Genomic DNA, 7008 nt, shown 5'->3' with positions numbered 1-7008 from the left:
GATTGCTTACACTCTCTTTGCAATTTAGTTCTCCTGTCCATGTTTGGACCAAAGCTGCAGAGATCTGGTGTTGAGAGGCACTGGTGAACTGCTCATTGCTGACTGAATGCTGTTTAAGATGAGTTTGTGAAGTGATGTGCAGTGAGAACCTCCTACATTGGCAGCTGTTTTTGAAATTGCTCATCCTTAAATAATTTTGTAATTTGTAATACTTGTATTGTACAATGTAAATAGGCCATTCATTACCTGATTCCTGCTTTATCTGAATATGCAAAGTTTATTTTCCAATCAAATTATTATATCAACCTGAACTAGAACAAGGGTTCCTTCATTCGAATTTGATTTTTGTTGCAATTTGTTATTGTTGTTCAGTGTCGAAGCACCCTGGCCTCCACTTATTGAACTCCTTTCTACACAATGATGTGCCAGATTTGGAAGAAATTGAAGCAACATCTCAACCAGGTACTATACCACTGCATTGTCTTGTTCTATTTGTGGATGGTGGAGGAACATAGCTAAAAGAATGCTAGATTGCCCACCTTTTGATGTCATCAAATATACAAAGTTCCCAATGATCTAACCTTGTACGTGGAAGGGAACCTTTTTTTTGCCCTGTTTTCCATTAGCGACTAGCTCTCTACTACTTCTATGAATTAAACTGAAGCATTCATATGCGGAATGAGGTATTGCAGTCTCGGGTGCAGCTAGTAACAGCCACAGCAACAAAGGGATGTTGTCATTCCTCCTGAAGGCTTGTGGACTACGAGTTGAGGTCATTGACTTTTAATTGTGATTTTTCATTCATAGCAGTGGTTTAAAACTAACGGATGGAAAAGTTTGAATTGGTGTGGATTTTCCTATTCCAATTAAATCCAGTCAAATTGTGCCTTAATTAAAATGAGAGGCGCTGCAGTATGTGCCTGAGATAGCAGGAAAATCCATGATTAAGATTGAATTTGCTGAGGAAAAAAAAACATGATACCAGCTCATTTTCCTTACTGGCTGCCTCCCTCTCCTTCCTGTCATCTTGAGTTTCTCCACTTAATACTGATCCCTCGTTTGGTCTTAACTGAGATTCCTAGCCAAAGATGATGCCTAGTCCTGTCTGGCTGTGGCCAATGACAGATGTCTTGTACACTTGTATCCCTGTGGGCCAGACTGGCAGCTGTTGTTTCACTGGGATCTCTTTCACCTTCTGCCTCCCACCAATACAAACTTGTATCCTAACTCAACTCTATTCACCTTCTGCCTTGGCTTTGTTTTGATAGAGAGGCCCAATAGTGACTAATGTGGTCAAGTCAGATTTGGATGATAAATGATGAAATTAGTTGGACTTTTAATGGTAAAGTTGGTAGCTATGCCAGGACACCATGATCAGGGGAGAAAGTAAAGGTTTTGTCTGGGATGATGGTATCTAAATTTAAACTGCTGTTAGAGTGAATTGGCAGCACAATGGCAAATGGAGGGCCAAATGGTTTATTATAAGAAACCCTACAGTGCAGAAACAGGCCATTTGGCCCATTGAGTCTGCACCGACTACAATCCTAGCCAGGCTCTACTTTCCATATCCCTACTTATTTCCCCTCTAATCTATGCATCCCAGAACACTAAGGGGCAATTTTAGCATGGCCAATCAACCTAACCCCGCACATCTTTGGACAGTGGGCAGCTGGAAACTGCAAATTTAAACCTTGTTTCCCACCAACGCCACCCCCCACCCCCCCTCAAAGGGGTGAATGTGCTGGTATCACCACCTCTAACTGTGAAACTGTAGCTCTGTGCCTCTTTTAGACTCATTCCTCGTCCTTGATGGCAATCTATTTCTTTGTAACCCAAACCACTCACATGGCTAACCAACCCCAATTCTCTTTCCAAAAGATGGAAAGTTATTACTACACATGATCAAAGATGGAACATCAATGCAGCCATCTGCATGTGAGTAAACATTCTGATGCAAAATGCAATGAGGAAAGGTGATTATTGACTCTGAGGAACAATGATGGGAAGGGGATGAGAGGGACAGAAAGGAGCTTGGTGAGTTTAGCCTCTAGCTTAACAGTACTCTGGGTGTTAAGGTTGGTGAAAGAGGGGGACAGGGCAGTTAAAGTCTCCCCATAAGGACTCCCAACTGCCATCTCCAAGATCCTTGCAGAGAATGAATGCTGTGGGGCATAGAGGGTTATTTATTGTCCTAACCAGGGAGATTACACCTGGTTCAATTGGGGTCACAGGAAGAAGTATTAAAATACAGCTAAGTCAGGATTGAATCTGTGTTTCACTGCCCTGTGAGCCCAATATGTTTTGCTGCTTGAGGAAACGATCTCATTCCAAGGGGAATGGTTTGGTTTTGGCAGTAAATTTCCTCGTGCAAGTTGTTTGTATTTCAATGAAAGCTTTGAATGTACAGTTACTATTTCATGGTGTGCTTGAACCAAGAGCGATGGACCACTAGATGTCATGAGTGCTATTGCACAAATGCGTTTTTGTTTTAAGCTGTTGTGCCAAATCTCCTGTAACAAATTTGAAGGAATTGACCCAAAGAATTCCATGTATGTAATGGTACCAGATATTTTCAAACCTGAATGAATTATTAGTGTTCTTGCATTACTGGCAGATTGTGATGAAGTGTATTCCAGGACATTGTGGGAGGCGAGGGAGGAAATTGGAGGCCCCCTAGCCAAGATATTTGAATCATCGATAGTCACAGGTGAGGTGCCTGAAGATTGGAGAGTGGCAAATGTTGTACCTTTGTTTAGAAAGGGCTGCAGGGAAAAGCCTGGGAACTACAGGCCAGTGTGCCTCACATTTGTGGTGGGTAAATTGTTGGAAGGTATTTTGAGAGACAGGATCTAGAAGCATTTAGAAACACAAGGACTGATTAGAGACAGTCAACATCGCTTTGAGTGAAAAATCATGTCTTACAGATCTGATTGAGTTTTTTTTTGAAGGGGGTAACCGAGAAGGTAGATGAGGGCAGCACAGTTGATGTTGTCTACATGGATTTTAGCAAGGTCTTTGACAAGGTACCACATGGTAGGTTGTTGCATAAGGTTAAATCTCTCAGGATTCAGGGTTGAGGCATCTAAATGGATACAAATTGCCTTCTTGACAAAAGTCAGAGGGTGGTTGTAGAGAATTATTTTTCAAAGTGGAGGGTTGTGACCAGTGGCATGCCTCGGATCAGTGCTGGTCCACTGTTATTTGTCATTTGAGAATATAGGGGGCATGGTTAGTAAGTTTGCAGATGACACTAAGATTGGTGGCATAGTGGACAGTGAAGAAAGTGATCTCCAATTGCAACAGGATCTTGATCAATTGGGCTAGGGGGCTTATGAATGGCAGATGGAGTTTAATTTAGACAAATGTGAGGTGATGCATTTTGGTAGATTAAACTAGGGTAGGACTTAGTCAGTTAATGGTAGGGCGTTGGGGAGTGTTACAAAACAGAGGTCTAGGGGTACATGTTCATAGCTCCTTGAAAGTGGCATCACAGTGGACAGAATGGTGAAGAAGGTATTTGGCATGCTTGGTTTCATCGGTCAGAACATTGAATACAGGAATTGGAATACCTTGTTGAAGTTGTACAAGACATTGATAAGGCCACCCTTGGAATACTGTGTGCAATTTTGGTCACCCTATCATAGAAAGGATATTAAACTAGACAGAGTGCAGAAAAGATTTACTAAGATGCTACTGGGACTTGATGGACTGAGTTATAAGGAGAGGCTGGATAGACTGAGACTTTTTTCCTCTGGAGCGTAGGAGGCTGAGGGGTGATCTTATAGAGGTCTATAAAATAATGAGGGGCACAGATCAGCTCACTAGTTAATCTTTCCCCAAAGATAGGGGAGTCTAAAACTAGAGGGCATAGGTTTAAGGTGAGAGGGGAGAGATACAAAAGTGTCCAGAGGGGCACTTTTTTCACACTCAGGGTGGTAAGTGTCTGGAACAAGCTGCCAGAGGCAGGTACAATTTTGTCTTTTAAGAAGATTTAGATAGTTACATGGGCGCAATGAGTATAGAGGGATTTGGGCCAAATGCGGGCAATTGGTATTAGCTTTAGGGTTTTCTTTTTAAAAAAAAAGCAGCATGGACAAGTTGGGCCAAAGGGTCTGTATCCATGCTATAAACCTCTACTATTCTATTATATAAATCAGTGGCACAGTAGTTAGCACTGCTACCTCAGTGCCTGGGACCTGGGTTTGATTCCTGGCTTGGGTCACTGTCTGGGTGGAGTCTGCACACTCTCCCCATGCCTGTGTGGGTTTCCTCCTGCAATCTGTATGATGTTAGGTACATTGGCTATGCTAAATTCTCCCTCTGTACCGGAATAGGTGCTGGAGTCTGGTGCCTTGGGGATTTTCTCAGTAACTTAATTGCAGTGTTAATGTAAGCCTGCTTGTGGTACTAATAAAACTAGATATTTTTTCAGACAGATTAAATCTTGCTCTTGATTTATGGTAAGAATTTCAACACTGCGCTGGGGAGTAGGTACAGGGGTAAGTTTTTCACTCAGGGTGGTGGGTGCGTGGAATCAGCTGCCAGCAGTGGTGGTAGGGGCGGATTCGATACCATCTTTTAAGAGACTTTTGGATAGGTACATGGGACTTAGTAAAATAGAGGGTTATAGCTAAGCCTAGTAGATAGGGATATGTTCGGCACAACTTGTGGGCTGAAGGGCCTGTTTGTGCTGTAGTTTTTTATGTTCTCAGGTGAATGAAGTGCTGAAAGATACAACCCAAGCAGGAAAGTCCTGTGCACATGGGGACTTTGAAGTCTGACAACACTCTCTTTTTAAAAAAAAATGTTGGTCCTGGTGTTTGGAGATTGGTAAATCCTGGAATCATCTATACCCCAATCATGGGTATAGTTCATGCCTTGCTCCACTGGGAGGCAGTGGTGCTGAGATGTAGGTAAGGACCTGGAATTCAGACAGACCTGTGTAACATTGTGCAGCAAACCTGTATACCATTATAATGTTGACCATCACTGCTGAAGATTGTAGTTCAAAGCCTAGAATATCTTTTACAAAATATAGATGTGTGCCAGAATCTTGAGGCTAATGTTTCCATTAATTTGCATCTATCTCAAGCAACTGATACTGCTCTTTGAGTTTGATTTTAGGATTTATCTGCTGGTATCAATGACAGTCCTGTCCAAACCTCTCCATGGATTTGAACCAACAAAAAGAAATGTAAAAGGTAAAATAGAACAGAGTTGTCAGAACCCAGGGCTGCATGTAATACACTAATGACAGCTAGATACCTGATTTTTAGTGCATGTTCAACTGACAAAATGGACACTGGGCTTTTATTTCTAAAATTTACATTTTATAAATTTAATATTGATGTGTGCATATCACAGTTAGCTCTGTTCACTTTAATCATTGCAGAACATGAAGCCATTTGTTTTTAATCCCCCATTTGTTCCAGTGCCCTATCCCTAAACTTGCATCTTTCTGTAGTTTCTCTCTGATCATCATCTTGCTGCCTTTGAGCTCAGCTTGTCCAGCTCCTACAGACCATTCCTCCTAAAATGCTGATCTCAACTTCCTGTCCTGGTTCTCATGTGAGCTGATATTAATGGCTCCCTCTCCTTGGGTACTATCATTCTCCCCTTCAAATCTGATATTACCCTCTAGGTCAAAAACCCATCCATGTGTCTTTTGTCTTTGCAAACTCAAGTCTGGTTGCAACAATCATTTATAAAGCCCCTTTCATACAATATCCCACTTCTTGCTTTATTAGCAAAATTTAACACTGAGCCTCATGAGTAGGGTTTAGGGCAAATGACTTGATCAGGTGTTTTAAGGAATATTTTGAGGTTAAATGTTATGGGGAAGCAAAGCGTTTTAGGGGTGGAATTCCAGCACTTAGGACTTTGAGCACCATCTCTTAAATTGCCAAAGTTGGAGCAACTAAAATTGGACTATTGCATGTAGATTTGGAAGAGATTGGTGTTTGTGTTGTAGATGGCCAGCAGAGACAAGGCAGGCTGAAGGGCCTGCTCTGCTTTAACCATTCTTGATTCTAACTCAATGTTGTATGGCAGGAGGAATTTGAAAGGTGGTGGTGGTGTGGGGTGATGGAGGGAGTTGAAAACAAGAATGAGAATTTTAAAATCAAGGTGTATTCATCTGGGAGCTGAGGTTGAGGAGTGCCAGGAATTGATACAAGTAGGATACAAGAGGGAAGACAAGTTTGCAGAGGGTGGAAAATGGAAGGCTAGTGAATGCATTGAAATAATCAAGCCTGGAGCTAACAAAAGCAAGGATGAGGATTTCAGGTCATGATAGAATCTGGCAATGTGTGAGGTGTAAATAAGGGATTTTTAGTTATTGGGACAGACATATGATTGGAAGTTCATCTTAAAGTCAAATTTGTCACCAATCTGGTTCAGGCTCATTTAGTTGCCCAGGGGTGACTTGGAGCTGTGTGGTGATTGATCATTAAGGGGACAATCTGCAGAGTCAAAGTCACAGAACCCAGGAAACCAATTTGAGAACAGGGTGAGGGTGACCCTGGTAAGTACAGCCTTCTGTAGTCTCTAAATAAACAAGTTGTGTTTTCCCTGAACTGGTGAACTATTTTTACAGGGTGGTTAAGTATTTGTGCTGTTGACTGAAGAGAACAATTTCGATCTTCACAATATTTATTTGGAGGACTTTTCCAGACAACCAACATTGATAAAATTGTTTCTTCGTTGGTGTGTGTATAAAGTGGCTGCCACATTTTTCTATTCTATAGGTAATAGAGTAGGTGGGTGCTTGGATGTTCCTCACACGTCAGTGCAGACTCAATGGGCCAAAGTGCCTCTTCTGCACTGTACTGTCTATCAACCTAGAGGAGATGGTGAGATAGAACTTGATGGGATCAGCATACATGGGAATCTGGCTGGCATTGTGCTTTCAGATGATGTTGCCAAAAGACAGCATATAAATAAGTTAAAACACCAGGAAGAGGAGCCATTATAGGTTATTATGTAGCTAAATAATAGCTTACCTTTGTT

The sequence above is a fragment of the Carcharhinus amblyrhynchos genome, chromosome 17 (genome assembly GCF_965287045.1).
Source record: "Carcharhinus amblyrhynchos chromosome 17, sCarAmb.v2.hapA, whole genome shotgun sequence".
NCBI classification, from domain to species: Eukaryota; Metazoa; Chordata; class Chondrichthyes; order Carcharhiniformes; family Carcharhinidae; genus Carcharhinus; species Carcharhinus amblyrhynchos.
Note: the sequence above shows the minus strand (reverse complement) of the source record.